Genomic DNA, 16,890 nt, shown 5'->3' on the forward strand with positions numbered 1-16,890 from the left:
GTATCCAGTAGCTTAAACAGAACTCAAGTGCTGCCTTTAAAGCTTTTAGTTTGTAACCTCACTCTCCCTGACCTCCACTTCTTTCCCTGCCCAATCAGCAGGTTGAGTAATAACCACTGCTATTTCAATTGTCCTGTTTTAATGTACTGACATGCTGAATATGGTGCTCTTCGTTGGCTATAGTTTAAATGTTTCAGAACACAAGCTCTGGAGAGATGGGCAGATTGTTCACTTCATTGATTACGGGAAACAATCAGTGAGTGTTTCCAGTTAAGAGTTGTCTCAGAAAATTTCCATCTAGTTGATGTATATTTGTTGTGGGAGGGGAGCAGGAAGCTGGGATGTTGCTACTAGGCAGACCTTCTTGGCATTCAAGTATGCCACAGTAGTGTAGTGGTTAGTGTAATGCTATGGCAGCTGGGGCATGGGAGTTCGTTTTCTGTAAGGAGTTTGTATGTTCTCCTGCGACAGTGTGGGTTTCCTCCGGGTGCTCCGGTTTCTTCCCTCAGTCCAAAGTCGTGCCGATTGCTAGGTTAATTGGTCATTGTAAATTGTCCCGTGATTAGTCCAGTGTTAAATGGGTGGGTTGCTGGGCAGTATGGCTCGTTGAGCCAGAATGGCCTGTTCTCTAAATAAATAATTTTAAAAACTACCATCCCAGTCTGCATCATAGGAGGAATTTGTTTGAGAGACATGGGCACTGTTGTCAAGGTCAGTGCTATTACTGATCAATAATTACCCTGAGAAGGAGGTGATGAGCTTGATTCGTGCATTATTTTTTGTGAATATACTCTCACTCTTTTTGAGAGGATTCTAGGATTTATTATCAGCCATATTGAACAGTGATCTGGTCAGGATGGTGTACTGTGTAGAGGTGATCTTGCTGATAGTGGAGTTGCCACGTGCCAGGGCCTTGGTGTTTTAAATTTCTGGTTTTAGATTTGCCAGTGAAATTGCCCCAGCATGTAGCTATGTATTTCTACAGCCTGTGGAGGATGGAGCAAGGGTTTAGGCTGATTAATTGGTTGCTTTGTCCTGAGTGGCACTGAGCTTCCTTCCTCTTGTGGGTGAGTGCAGGCTGTTCCATCAAATTCCTAACTTAATAACTGAGTTTTAGTGGAAATGCTTTGGGATATTGGGTGCTGCGTCACTCACTGCAGAACATTAGCATAATGGAAGTATCATCTGCCCTGCCTTCTCGTGGTCTCAAACTGGGCCACTGTCTTCTGAGAACCTTAAACCTATCTTTCAATGTAATTAACATTTGCTATGTTGTATGAAGTGATTAACCACTCCTTGTAGTTGTACTCCCAATAGGCAATGTCTGTCTTTCAATTACAATTCCTAAAATTTGCCTCAATTTTCAAAACCAGTTAAAAAGACTGCAATTTTAAGTCTTCTGGGGTCCTGCAGGAAATAAATTTGTGTTTAAAGCAAGAATTTTTTTTCATCTGATGTTTCTGATTTATTGTAAATATTTGTACGATTAAGTGTAGATCTAAGTGATTTTGGTGCTCTAGCTAGTATTTTCTTGTGCATATTTGGTAAAAGGCCCCCATTGTGGGGGTGCAGTGTTATGAAACCGGACAGAGTAAAGGAAGAGAGATGGAGCTATTTTAAATCACTGGCCATTCACTTCAGGAGTATACCTGTTTCCTCATACTCGGGAAATAAGGCAGTAAAAGACCTCTGCTGACAGCAGCTCCCTGAGCACGTCAAAAAAGATGCCAGCTTTGATCTATCCGTGGAAAAAAAAACAAGGCAAAGGCTCCTATTCTGTTCAATCTCCCAAACAATCAATGTTTGACCTAAATTATGTCACCAGGCAATTTAATCTGAAACAAACCTTTCATACGTTAATTCACTGTTTCTTGTTTGATAAATTTAAAACCTTGGCTTCTGTGTCAAGAGTAGGCATAGAAAATCAGTTTTTACCACAAACCTTTGACCTTACTTGGAGTGAAATACAGTGACCTCTTACAGCTTTTGTTTCCCGCCATTCTGGAATTTTCACCAGGCATTTCCTGTTGTGACTTCTGCTTTTGTCTGCCTCGTGATTTTTAGCATCAAAGACGCATGGCATGTTATCACATCACTATGGAGCAATGCAAACGAAATTAGATTTGGTTGTCCCAGGAGCAAAATTTATTGGTCACTTCTCTGACAATTGGCTTTTAAAATAAGTGCTGGGTTCTGAATTCTGGTCTTTGTTCTTCTGGAGTACTGTCCCCCCCCCCCCCCGAGTCCTGGTCATCCAACTCAATACTCCAATTCCCCAAAGCCATGACTTTTCTCCACAAACCATTCTTCCCCCCCCCCCACACCCCTATCCCCACTAGTCTGTCTGCATCCTGGCTTGTTATTCCTCTAAGCCCCATGAATGTCACCTGTGATCCTTGATCACTTCATCACAGTCTACAACTGCAGGCCTTAATCCTTTGTGCACAGGTCCTCCCACAAGCCCTTACTCCTTGCTGTCAACAGGCATGGAACTGCTGCCCTTTCACCCAACACCCGGCCTCTTTAGTTTCAGCGCTGAAAATATGCAGTGGCCTTGGGCCTCGGGCACAAATGGAATTTGTAGCAGACATCAATGAGATAGTCATTAATGCCCTACTACAGCCACAATTGAACACACATTTAGTTGTGCTACAATTTCCAGACAGTGATGCTTCAACTGTTGACCCTATCTTATCCCCAGAAAGATTTTTTCATCAGCTAATTCATTATTCTGGAAGTCACTAATAAGTGGTGTACTGTAGGGATCAGTGTTGGGACATGGTTGTTTGTAATATCCTATATGACATCTGACTGGGATGTGAATGTAAGCGGCCTGACTAAGTTTGCAATGATAAGAAATCTGGAGTCACAGCTAAGAAGGTTGGATGAGGATCAGCTGTAAAGTTGAGCAGAGCAGTGAGTTGACACAACTTAACTCAAAAGTGGAAGGTAATGCACTTTAGGAAGTCGAATTTTGGCAGTACATGAAGAGTAAACAGCTGGCACTGTAGGAGCAAGTTGATGAAGAGGCAGCTTGAGTACAAATTCTTCACTTGCTGAAAATAGTGACACAAATGGGTTAGGGGAGTGAAGAAGGCAGTTGGTAGGCTTGCCTTCATAGGCTGGGGCAAGGAGTGTAAGAGTTATGACAACATGTTTCAGCTATGCAAAACGTTAGTTCACAGAATCTGGAGTACCTGTATTCAGTTCTGATTACTTCACTACAAGAAGGATGTGTTACCAATAAATATCACTTGGATCTACACTTAGTCATACCAAAAGAGATTTGCCAGAATGTGGCCTGGAATGAGGGTTTTGTCATAAAGAGAGGCTGAATTTATTCTCACTGGAATGTAGTAGGCTGAGGGGTGACCTAAGGAAATTTATTTATGCACAGGTGATCTTTTACCCAGAGCAGCATCCTAGACCCAGAGAACATAGGTGTAAGGTGAAAAGGGGGAAATCCCAAGGAAATCTTTTTAGACAGGGTGGAGGTTATCTGAAATGGAGGAGGTATAGAGGCAGATACAATAATGTTCAAAAGGCATTTGATCAGGTACTTGGTTAAGGAAGACAGCCTGATGCAGAAAAATGGGGCTAGCATAGGTGGGCATTACAGTCAGCATGGATAAGATAGCTGAAGGGGCCTATTTATGGTACATTTTTGATTCATGACATGCATTAAAAGTGTGAGATTCTTACTTTATAAACTCAAGTACTTCAGAATTCTATCACCAATTTAAAGACATTACTCCATTTTCCCCTATCCTCCCAATAGTTCCTGGCAAACATCTGGCAGCACCCTGATTTTAAATATTCTTTTCCATATGCCCCTCCAGATTTCTCTATCTCACTGTCACTCCATTTCCAACAGCCCTCTGACATCTTTGCCCTCCTCCAATTCTGCCCTCTTGCATATGCTAACTTTTGTTTTTCCACTGGGTCACATGTTTGGAATTTCCTTCCCAAATTACTCTGTTCCCACATCTTGTATTTTTAAGTGACCTTTAATGATTTAAGTCAATTATTTGAATGATTTCTTTCACTGCTCAATGTCAAATTTTTGTTTGATATCAATCCTGTCAAGACTGAGCTTTTTTTCCTTATTACAGATATTGTTTAACCATGTTGCCGGTTCATGAAAAATTAATATATTTTGCCTCAACCTTGGAAAAGTCATGAGTTGAGTGATGGCTACTTGCATTACTTTTCCACAATCTAATAGTGAAGTCTTCAAAATCAAAATGTTAATGAGAGAATTTCTCTAACATGAAATATCAAATATTTTGAAACTGAAATGAAGCCACTCCTAAGCCAGTGATCCGAACTTAGATTTTTAAAAATTAAATATTAAAATATTGAAACCTTTAGTCCTTGAAATTATTGGTACTATACAAAACCATATATATTGTTGCAGAAAATTGCTCTGTGATGCTGATTTCTGTTAACTTCATTTGAGAATATCAAGGCATATTTTGTTTCCTGTTTTTTCCTGCATTGACTTTTTTTTTGCTTCAAGTCTTTTTCCCATAAAGATGTTGTTTTATTTCCTCTGCTTATTCCATGTTCCTGTTTGCTAAGTACTTCCAGTATCTCACGTTTGTACTTTTTTTGTGGCTTAAACATTTGCTGAATTATTTCAGTTGGTCGCAAACGAGGAAGTCTATAGATGTTGGAAATCCAAAGCAACACCCTCAAATGCTGGCAGAACTTGGAGGGTCAGGCAGCATCTATATAAACAGCTGACGTTTTGGGCAGAAAAACTTTTTCAGGACTCCTGAAGAAGGGTCTCGGCCCAAAATGTTGACTGTTTATTCTTTTCCATAGATGTTGCCTGACCTGCTGAGTTCCTCCAGTGTTTTGTGTGTGTTATTTCAGTTGGTCCTTTGAAAGCCTGGCTGTCTGATGTTTTTGATTTAAGATTAATATGTATATTTACAGCACTCCAATAACACAGCTGTAGGATGTTATAAACGAGAATGATCATGGGAAATAGCCATGGGACAAATGAGTGGGCCAAAATGAAGAAAAGCTTGGTGAAAATTACTTGAACAAGCCTGATTTATTTTTAGAGTTATATCTTGAATTAATTGTTTTTTTTAAAAAGCATTTTACAAAATGTGTAACTTCACTTTGGCAGTGAATGAATTGAAAATAATGTTCTCAGAAATAAAGAACCCTGAAATGAGCACAGCATTACTTTTGCCCTTTAGAAATATATACAATATTCTGACTGACCTTTAGCAGAGCTGAGAGTCTAACCAGGAAGCTGAAACCCTGTCTCTGTTGAATCTGAAATTTTATGTAGCAAACAAAATTGCAGCAAGAAAAATTGCTGCTCTCAGCCACATTTCAAATATCATGGTAAGTTTGGTTGTCAGAGGTGGATAAAGGGTCTGGCTGCTGAAATTCTTCAGAATGCTATCAAAAGATTGCTCGTGTGGAATCTGGCATTGCGAATGGAGGGCTTTGGTTGCAAAATAAGCCACTGTCACTTTGTCTCTTGTGAATGCATGCAATCAAGTTATGTTTGAAGTTTTTGTACACTATCGTACTGGTTACCTATTTCTGATGTGCTGTTTATTCTGGAATAGCAGAAGTTTCTTGACTGAATTGTGCTCAACTGGAATATTTACTATTTGCTTTCCACAAAACAATTGGCTCTACAATATATCTGTTAAAACTAGTCAATCCATCAAGGTATCATAAAACATTATCTATATTTGGTAATACAATTTGGATCAGATAGCTTTTGATTTGCTTAAAATATTACAGAAACCTTTTAATGAAACTTCTATATTGCAAGCATTTCTACACACCATTATAATTTGGGAAATGCTGCAATTAAGTAAATTAATTTGAAGATTATGCTGGCAAGTTATTACAAGTAGCAACATTTAAGGGGTTGTGATAATTCATATAATAGTCTGGCAGACAAAGCTAATGTAGTTGTTTCAGGTAATATGGGGCTACAAAATTATTATCTTTTCAGTGACAGCAAAGGCTGTTAACTATTTTCTTTGTCTGCAGCAACAGCATAATACATTTTTGATACTGCTCAACAGGTGTCATGTTTTGATATAAAAAAATTAGTCAAAATAAGATGTGAAGAAAAATGGTCTATTCTGTTACTAGGTGCCAATAAACAGAAGCCAAGAGAATTTGTGTTTCACATGTATTAATCATTAGAAGTTAAATGGACAAATGTCTTGGTCCTTTGTCACAAGGAAGCTGGAATACAAAGGGTAGGAAAAGATTGTCTTGGTGGGAACCCTCTATATTGCTACATTCTTTCTGGATATTGAATCGTAGGAAAGAAATACTGGCGAATTTTCAACAATTGGTTTCCTTACCTTTTTGAGCTGAAAACAGCAAGTATTCATTACAATGGTTCTTGGGCTGAAACAAAGTTATGAGAACAGGTTTGTATAAGCATGAATTAGCATTCCCCTAGATTTTAAAGCTTTAAGTAAGGTAATCCAGGTATTTAAAGTAATTAAGTATTTGATAAAAACAAACTATATGGGGAAAGCCATTTCATTTGGGGAAATATAGACCAAAAAGATAAAATTTGAAATTAGACCCAGTGAACTTGGTGAAATGAGGTGTTACCTTTTTTGTTCATGGAGTAGTAAAACTGTATCTAGCCTCAGGGACCCCTACCATTGAGAACATGCTCTCTTCTCACTGCTGCCATCAGGAAGGAGGTACAGGATCTCAGAACTCGCCACCTGGTTCAAGAACAGTTATTACCCTACAACCATCAGACACTTGACCAAATGGGATAACGTCACTCAACTTCACTTGCCCCATCATTGAAAGGTTCCCTCAACATATGGACTCACTTTCAAGGAATATTGATCTCGTGTTTCAATATTTATTGTCCGTTGATTTATTATTCATGTATTTGTTTTTGTACTTGCAGTTTGTTTATTGCACACTGGTTGAATGCCCTAGTTGGTACGGTCTTTCATCCATTCTTTTCTGGTTTTTATTCTGTGGATTTATTAAGTATGCCTGTAAGACAATGAATCTCAGGTTTGTATGTGGTGACATATATGTACTTTGAACTTTGAACCTGACTGTATCCTCAGGAGGAGAAACAGAGAACTTTTCGGGTTGACCTCAATGTTCAGCTTTTTATTTCCAACCTGAAAGGTTCGCTCTGTTTCTCTTCCCACAAACACACCTGACATGTTGAGTATTTCCATTATTTTCTCTTTCTGAGTTTGGGTAAGGCAGCAGGGGAACCTGTAATGAGCCAGAGGAATTCCAGCTAGGCATCCTGAAGCTGATTTATTTTTTTTTACCCATAGCTGCTGCTGGATTTTTTTAGTTGAGCATTCCTGGATGGATGAGTGAGTACTCTGACCTTTGTTTAGTTTCCAGTAGTAACCCAGCAAACTTCTGCATATTTGGCTGGTCAGTGGGCAGGAGTGTGACTTTACCTTCTAGAGACTAAAACTTACTCGTGCCTTTGAGACTGAAAAGGAATGAGGAGAAGGAGAAGGGACCCAACAGCCCGGTGTCGCAAGGAAATGCTGGTGGGGACTTTTGTTTCATCCCTTTGCTCCATGGAAACTCCAGGCACTGATCCCAGCCTGGATCTCAGAGTATCTGTTCTTTCGCACTTGCCACGTGGTGCTCAGACTGCCAAGCAAGATGTATGAGCTCCTGTTCTGGGAAATTAGTGATCCTCTTATTTTTACATCTTCTAACAGCCTTTAGAGGGGTGAGAAGAGGAAGCTTTCTCCCCAGTGCTGAGAACTGTGGATCTGGTAAAGACGGAGAATAAGCGGAAACTGCACCAGATGCCGATTGAATTATGAAAACCAGTTCAGGCACAGTTCTGCTGCCTTGTGCAGTCAAACAGTCTGCTATTATTGGCTCACACATGAATGGGATGGAGTGAAAATTAGGGATGTAGAAAACATGGTCCAACCATGGATAAGGAAACAGAATATTTTTGATGAAAAGGTGTCAGTGTCTGAAGTTAAGCTTTCACTGTAAATTGGCCACATGCATTTGTGAATAGGTAGGTGCCAGTGTTGCTTCGGTCAGCTCGGCTTTCCACATCAAATTACTCAATTAGTAATCTGCTGCTCAGTTAGTAGTTAGTAATTGGCTTTATGCTTGAGGTCTGAGCTGGGCTGACATATTTTCATTTAGATTTCCATAGCACCCTTCACAATCCAAGGAAGCACTAAATTACACATAATTTTTTAAAAAATTGGTCACCATTCATAGAACCCGATTACAAGAGCAGAAAATCTGCATTGATACAGTCCTTTTCATAGCCTTGCGACATCCTGAGCACCTAACAGCCAATGATATAAATTTGGTGTTCTGCCATTGTTGTCATAGCCTTTTGGCCTAACTGATCGACACTAACCTAGATGCCCATCCAAGCTAGTCCCATTGATAGTGCCAAAGCCCATAACTTTCTAAACCTTTCTTATTCCTATACCTGTCCAACTCTTTTAATCAATACTATTAGTACTTCTATTTTTCTCTCCACACCTCCCCAGTGCTCAAGCTTAAAATATGTTCATTTTTAACTTAATCTAGTTTTGTTCCAAAACATGAACTCTGTTTTTCCCTCCATTGATACTATCTGATCCTGCTGAGTGTATTCAGTATTTTCTAATTTTGTGCTATCCTAGATTATCAAACTAAATTATAGTCAAACTATGATCCAAACTGTTTCTGGATGAACATGCAGTTACCTATTTCACTTTCCACTTGGAGTATTCTAATACCTGTCATGTCTTTCATTTAACAATGATGCAAAAATTGTTTGGTGACGCTCAGCTTGTAACTCTGAATTGCTGAATCAGCCATTGCCTGATACGGCTGTGATGTCTGACAACCAATTATATATTTCATATTTCATTATTTAATAAAAAGCTCCTTGGTGATGCGAAGCTCAAATCTTTCATAGAAAAATGTACAGAATTTGTGGGGTAAAAAATTGCCTTTGTTGTAATTTTGTGAGTAGCTTTTGCTGTGTCTTGATTCTGTTCCAAATATTTATTTCCACATGCATTGATCTCACAGCAGGTTCACGTGCACCATGTGTGTTGTGTTATAATTTAGAAGTAGGTGAGAGTGTCCAGCTGTGGAGCAGGATACCTTCAGGGTTGAAAAGGAAAAGTGATGACTAAATTGAAAAAAGAATATTAGTTAAGATGACCACAAAATTTGTAAAAGGCTTAAGATTTGTAGGTAAACCTAATCGCCATGTTACAACCGCAGAAACAAAAGGTGGGAAATACACTAAATATGGATTTCTGTTTAATGTTCAGACAAATACAACAGACGTCATCATGTAATTGATGTTACATTGGTGGGATCTTTGTGCTGTTAATTAGTTAAAGGTGAAAGCATCCCCTAAATAGCAGTGACTTCAGTAACAGATTTGAAACCAGTTTGAAGCCAGTGGCCTGAAAGCTGATTTATAAATTAAGATTCCATTCTAGTTAAGTGACTCTGCACAATCATTGCAGCATACAAGGGGGAAAACAAAATACTGAGTTTGCTGTAAATGAGATAAAAGAGTGCAAACAAAATTTTGAATATTTGGAAACCTTTTTAATTGCTGTCTAAAATACAAAATCAACACCATTTTCTTCTATTACTGCCAGCTATTATCGCTTAGGTTGTTAAGAATGTTGTATCTTATTGTCAGCAATCTACTTATCAGCTTTAGGGCAGCTTCTAAACCAGTCAAGCAATGGCTTCTTTGTATACTGACTGATTTCGAAACAGTGCTACATAAAGCAGATGCAGTGTAATATCTCTTTTTTTCCAACTGATTTATTCAGCAGGGGTAATCAGACAAACAATGGATCTTTTATATATTTAAAAAATTGCTTGCAGTAAACTTAAATGAGGTTAAAAAATAATTTTAAAAAATTTCATCTCGGATCTTATTTCAGAAATAAATATCAGTGTCATATTACAGCAGCTTTGATCTCTGTATATCGAAAAGCTGTGCAACTGAGAATGACAAGTGCCCCTATAAATCTGTTATCTAATATATACTTGAGAGCACGACTGGCTTTCCCTTCCTCTGATTCTGCCATTGATTAAAATAGCTATTACATATTCAAATATTGTTATCAAAGCAGATTATTTACTCCAATCTTCACTCTGACAAAACCAGAACTTTTTTCTTGTTCTGAATTTCGTCTGTAGAGGTGATTGTAGACTTAATACTGCAGCCCATGTGATGACTATTCTGGTGGAAACCATTCAGTCATGAACAGTGCCTATTAAAAGTATTCACCTCTTTTCCACCCCCCCCCCGCCCCCCGAAGTATTCGTGTTTTATTGTATTACAACAAAGAATCACAGTGGACTTAATTTGGCTTTTGTTTTTGACACTGATCCAACAGAAAAAGATTCCTTTGTGTTAAAGTAAAAACAGATCTCTACAAAGTGATCTAAATTAATTACAAATATAAGACACGAAACAATTGATTGCACAAGTATTCACCCCCTTCAAGTCAGTATTTAGTAGATGCACCTTTGACAGCAATTACAACCTTGAGTATGTGGATAGGTCTGTATCAGCTTTGCACATCTGGACACTGCAGTTTTTTTTCTTATTCTTCTTTACAAAACTGCTCAAGCTCTGTCAGATTGTATGGGAATCATGAGGGAACAGCGCTTTTCAAGTCCAGTCACAAATCCTCAGTTGGATTGAGGTCTGGACTCTGATGGCCTCTCCAGGATGTTAACTTTGTTGTTTTTAAGCCATATCTGTGAAGCTTTGGCTTTATGCTTGGGGTCATTGTCTTGCTAGAAAACAAATCTTCTCCCAAGATGCAGTTCTCTTGCAGACTGCATCAAGTTTTCCTCCAGGATTTCCCACAGTATGATGCAGTCACCATGCTTAATGGTAGGGATGGTGTGTTTTTCATGAAGTGTGGTGTTTTGTTTATGCCAAACATAGCGTTTAATCTGATGGCCAAAAAGCTCAATTTTGGTTTCATCAGGCCATCAAACTTTCTTCCAGCTGACTTCAGAGTCTCCCCTATGCCTTCTGGTTTACTCCAGCTGGTACTTTATGTGAACCTTTTTCAGCAATGGCTTTCTCTTTGCCACTTTCCCATAAAGCTGAGACTGGTGAAGCACCTGGGCAACAGTTGTATGTACAGTCTCTCCTGTCTCAGCCACTGCAGAGTTGTCCTAGATCTCTTGGTGACCTCCCTCACTAGACCCCTTCTTACCCAGTTACTCAGTTTTTGAGGACAGTCTGCTCTAGGCAGATTTATAGCTCTGCCATATTTTTTCCATTTCTTGATGATTGACTGAACTGTACTCCAAGGGATATTCAGTGATTGGAAGTCACTGGCTGTGATGTAGCCAGTTAATATACTCTCCACTACACATCTATAGAAGTTTGTCAAAGTTTCAGATGTCATATCAAATCTCCTTAAACTTTTCTGGCAGTAGAAGCACTGCCGTGCTTTCTTCGCAATGGCACTTAAGTGCTGGTCCCAGGACAGGTCCTCCGAAATAATAACACCCAAGAATTTAAAGTTGCTGACCCTCTCTGCCTCTGAACCTCCAATGAGGACTGGTTCATGGACCTCTAGTTTCCTTCTCTTAAAGTCTATAATCAGTTCCTTGGTCTTGTTGACATTGAGAGAGAGGTTGATGTCGTGGCACCATTTAGCCAGATTTTCATTCTTCCTCCTATATGCTGATTCATCACCAACTTTGATTCAGCCAATGACAATGGTGTCATCAGCAATCTTGAATGTGGCATTGAATCTATGCTTAGCCACATAGTCACAGGTGTAAAGTGAGTAGAGCAGGAGACTAAGCATGCAGCTTGTAGTGTACCTGTGCTGATGGAGATTGTGGAGGAGATATTGCCAATCAGAACCGAATGGGATCTGCAAATGAGGAAATCTGGGATCCAATTGCACAAGGAGCTATTGAAGCGCAGGTCTTGGAGCTTATTGATCAGTTCTGAGGGGATGATGGTATTGAATGCTGAGCTGAGGTCGATAACGTGCATCCTGATGTATGCATCTTTGCTGTCCAGTTGCTTCAGGGTTGAATGAAAAGCCAATGAGATGGCAGCTGCTGTGGACCTGTTGCTCTGGGAGGCAAATTGGAGTGGATCTAAGTCCCTTCTCAGCAGATCTAAGTTGCTTCATGTCAACTGTACTTTTTCCCATACATGCTGCCTGGCCTGCTGAGTTCCTCCAGCATTTTGTGTATGTTGCTTCTCATCATTGTTTTTCTTACAATTGTTTTGTATAATCAAATGTCTCAAATTTTTTGACACAGCCAACCATTTTAGCTTTTTTTAATGATAATTATCACCCGGCTCGAACCCATGAATTCCTCCATTTGCTGCCTCTTTTTAAAATCTCGATTGTGTCTTCCCTTCTGAAGAACATGTACTGTGCTACTTTTTTTAAAAAAGACTCGACAGGCTCTGAACATGCTGGGCAGCATTTTTACTCTCTACAATTTTTTTCAGTTTGGATATTTGGCTCTGCTTCAGTCACCATCGAGTCGTCAATGATGGAGGCAGACAAAAGAAGAAAAAGTGACGGCCAAGAGATGAACATTTGAATAATTCCTGAGGTGACCATACAGAGTGGGAGCAGAAAATATTGCTGGAAGTGAGCAGAGTTCATTCAGAAAAACGCAAATGGACTTGTGCAAGTGTTGCACATTGGAGTGCTGGAGGAAGATATGAATGTCAAGGAGTCTGACTGGGAATATAGAGTAACACACAAAACACTGGAAGAACTACTGCCCTATTACAATAATATGTTGAGCTGCTGGCGTGATGTTCTATGTTGTTCTGTGATAAGGAGGAAGGCAGGTGCAATGATTCAAACAAGAAAGAAGGGCAAGAAAAGGAGAATAGAAAATCCATTCAAAAGCACCACCTGTATGTAACCCCCTCACTGGGCTCGTATGCAAACTTGGGTCATTCACTAACTCTGCTAACAGGCACGGGACTCCAGTGAGGAGGCCACCTTCCATAAACAACATATGTCTAGGGTCAATATGATTTGGGTTCAGCCAAACAGGAACGTTGTAATGTTCCGATCCAAAAAAAACCCAATCTGAGCTAATATTGTGTAAATACTGCCCAATTGTCAGTTGGCAAGAAATAACAGATCATACATAACATAAAATTATAAAGAAAGTATATTTACAAATTCCAGCTTTATGGAACAGTTAGTAGAAAAAAAAGGGGAAAAAAAGAAAATGGCCCATTTCAGTTAACCCAATCAAAATGTGCACATAAAGTTGGAGCTCATTTTGAAGTTGTCCTTTTTACTCATGCGCTGGACCCACGATCTATGTGAAAGCATATACCACATTCTGAACTTCTCTCAAAATTGAACAAACTGGCTCTCCCAAAGGAGTGTTGGCCCTTCCTCCTGAGCCATTCATCTGCATAAAGCACTTTGTGCAACAAGGACACTCTCACAGCCTTCTTGGCCATCTTCTCTCCTGTCCTCTCTGCAGCTCCCACCAAAAAGACCATGAACCCCGCCTATCTGTCACAAATCTCTTTGCCCAGCTCTCTAGAGCCTTCTCTTAATTCCACCATCCTGAATGGCTGACACAACATTGCCAAGTTGAACCTCATAGCCCCTTAACTTCAGCCAAAACCAAAACAGTCCACAAGGAGGAGACACTGTTTTTACAGAAAGCTACTAAATGAAATACCCCATAACATTAGCAGTAAAAATCTGAGTTACTGACCCAACGTTGAAACTGATCAGTTCCAATAAAAGCCAGAGAGATTGCTTATCTGGAATTGTTAAAATCAATATTGATTCCTGGGAGTGTACTGTACCAAGATGAAGGATGAGATTCTGCTTTGTCAATCTCATTCTTTTTGATATTCTGCTTTGTCAAAAAAGTGCAAGATCTGAAAATAGAGGTCAAAATAGGAGTGGGATGTTGTGAAAGATTCTGCCTTCACTCGCCTCTCAGCAGTTTATCAAGGTTCCACCCACCTCTATGAACCTCCATTGCTTTACCTTAAACCTAAGCCTTTTATACAGAGAAAATGCTGGAAATGCTCAACAGGTGATGGTGCCTCTGTAAGAAGAGAACGAGTTAATGTTGTGGGTCAAAGACATCATCTGAACAGGGAAGGAGACAAAAACAGGTGAAGTCTCTGATAGGGTGACTATGAGGAAAAATTATAAACAAGGCTGTCTGAGTGAATAGGAGTGATTGGAGTGAGAACATTTGAGTTCTGAAAAACAAAGCAGGAGGACATACAGTACCTCCGTGTCACTACTCCACTCACAGACTGGCCCTTTGATTCTCAATGAGCTCTAATCCACACCCTAGTTATCATCTTACCCGCGGTACACTTGTGTAAGCCACAACATGAGAGAACACGAGAGAATGTGCAGTGCTGGAAGTCTAGAGCAACACACAAAATGCTGGAGGAAATCAGCGAGTTGGGCAGCATCTATGGAAATGAATAAGCAGTCGACATTTCAGGGCGAGACTCTTCATCAGGACTGGAAGGAAAGGAGGAAGGTGCCAGAATAAAAAGGTGCATGGAGGGGAAGGAGGACAAACTAGAAGCCAGGTAAGTGGAGAAGAGGGCTAGAGAAGAAGGAATCTCAGGCAGTGGCTTTTGTCCTCAGCGAGGGCCCTACCTTTGTCTCCTCCCACCCCACTCTGGCCTTTTGCCTCTTCTCCTCACCTGCCCATCACCATCCAGTGATTCCCCTCCTTCCCTTTCTCCTATGGTCCACTCTCCTCTCTGATCAGATCCCTTCACCTTTCCCAGCCACCTGGCTTCACCTAACACCTACTAGCTATCCACCTTCCCCTTCTTTTACCTTTATATTCTGGCCTCTTTCCCCTTCCTTTTCAGTCCCAAAGAAACATCTTGGCCCGTAACGTTGAATGTCTGTTCATTTCATACATACTGCCTGACCTGCTGAGTTCCTCCAATATTTTGTGTATGTTGCTTTAATCTACTTCTCCTGTACTTCAGTGAATTCCATCCCAACCATATGCTGAGTGCTTCTTCAGTTGACTTTGTCTCTGAGCCCACTTCTTTGGCAAGGATTCTCCACCCTGCTGCGATGACCCCTTCTCCTCACCTGCCCATCACCATCCAGTGATTCCCCTCCTTCCCTTTCTCCTATGGTCCACTCTCCTCTCTGATCAGATCCCAGCCACCTGGCTTCACCCTGCTGCGATGACCCCTTCTCCTGTCTACAATCTCCTCCTCTTCTTGGACAGCACGCTCTGGTTTTCTGCCTGCTCTGGATCTTTTCACTTCTAATTGCCAATGAGACATCAATCATCTTGACTTCAACACTCCTCTCTCCTCTTCGAGCCTTCTGAATGCAATGCCCTTCACCCTCTTTGCACCAATCCCTACCTCACCATCAAACTCACAGACAAAAGGGGTGCTGTTGTAGCCCGGCAGACTGATCTTTATCCTGCTAAGGCCAGATGGCAACTCTTAGACAGTTTCTCTTACTTACCCCTTGAGAAGGACCCTCTCCGGACCATCTGAGTATCTCTGACACCATCACTAACCTCATCAACTGCCATCCACTGACACCAACCTCATAGCTCCCTTACCCGACGCTGCTCATTTCAACCTCCTAATGAGGATCCACAAACCTGACTGTCCAAGTAGGCCCATTTCTTCTGCCTGCTCCTGCCCCACTGAACTCATGACCGTATCCCTCAACTCCATTTTACCCCCCTTGGTTCAGTCCCTTCCCACCTACATCCATGACACTTCACATGCTTTAAATCTCCTCAACAATTTTCAGTTCCGTGGCCCTGACTGCCTTATTTTCACCATGGATGCCCAGTTCCTATGCACTTTTATACCCCATCAAGAAGGCCTTAAAGCTCTCACTTCTTTCTCAACAATAGATCCAACCAATTCCCCTCCACCACCACCCTCCTCCATCTGGTGGAACTGGTCCTCACCCTCGACTATTTCTTTCAGTTCCTTCCACTTTCTCCAAACTCAATGTGTAGCCATTGGACCCTGCATGGGCCCCAGCTACGTCTGCCTTTTTGTTGGCTACATGGAACAGCCCATGTTCAAAGCCTTCCCTGGTAGTGTTCTTCCACTCTTTCTGTGCCATATTAATGACGTCAATGGTGCTGCTTCATGCGCCCGTGCTGAACTTGGCAATTTCATCAGCTTTGCCTCCAGCTTCCACCCTGCCCTTAAAGGCATTTGATGCATTTCTGACACTGCTCTCTTCTTCATATCTCTGTAGCCATCTTTGGGGACAAACTATCTACCAAAGTCTTTCATAAACCTATAGATTCCCATGGTCATCTTGACTATACCTCTTCCTAACTTGTCTTCTGTATAAAAAAAAAAGCCACTCCTTTTCTTCAGATCTTTTGTCTCCGCTGTTTCTGTTCCCAGGATGAGGCTTTCCATTCCAGAACATCAGAGGTGAATAGGTTTTCCCTTCCTCCACTATTAATGCTGCCCTCATTAGCACTTCCTCCATTCCCCAGACATCTGCGCTCACCCCATCTTCCCACCACCTTACCAGGGTCCAGGGTTAGAGTTCCCCTTGTCCTCACATTCCACACCATGAGTGTCTGCATCCATCACACCGTTTTCTGCAACTTCTGCCATCTTTGACAAGACTTTACCACCAAACACATTTAACCCCACCCAACTCTTTGCTTTCTGCAGGGATCGTCCCTCCCAACTAATCGGCCTCCTGGCATATATTCCTGCAAGTGGCAGAAGTGCTACACCTGCCCATTTACCTCCTCCCTCACCTTCATCCTGGGCTCCAAGTGAGGCAATACTTCGCCTGTGAATCTGTTGGGGCCGTCGACTGCATCCAGTGCTCCTGACGCAATCTCCTCTATATTAGT

The sequence above is a fragment of the Mobula hypostoma genome, chromosome 3, assembly GCF_963921235.1.
Source record: "Mobula hypostoma chromosome 3, sMobHyp1.1, whole genome shotgun sequence".
In the NCBI taxonomy this organism is placed as follows: domain Eukaryota; kingdom Metazoa; phylum Chordata; class Chondrichthyes; order Myliobatiformes; family Myliobatidae; genus Mobula; species Mobula hypostoma.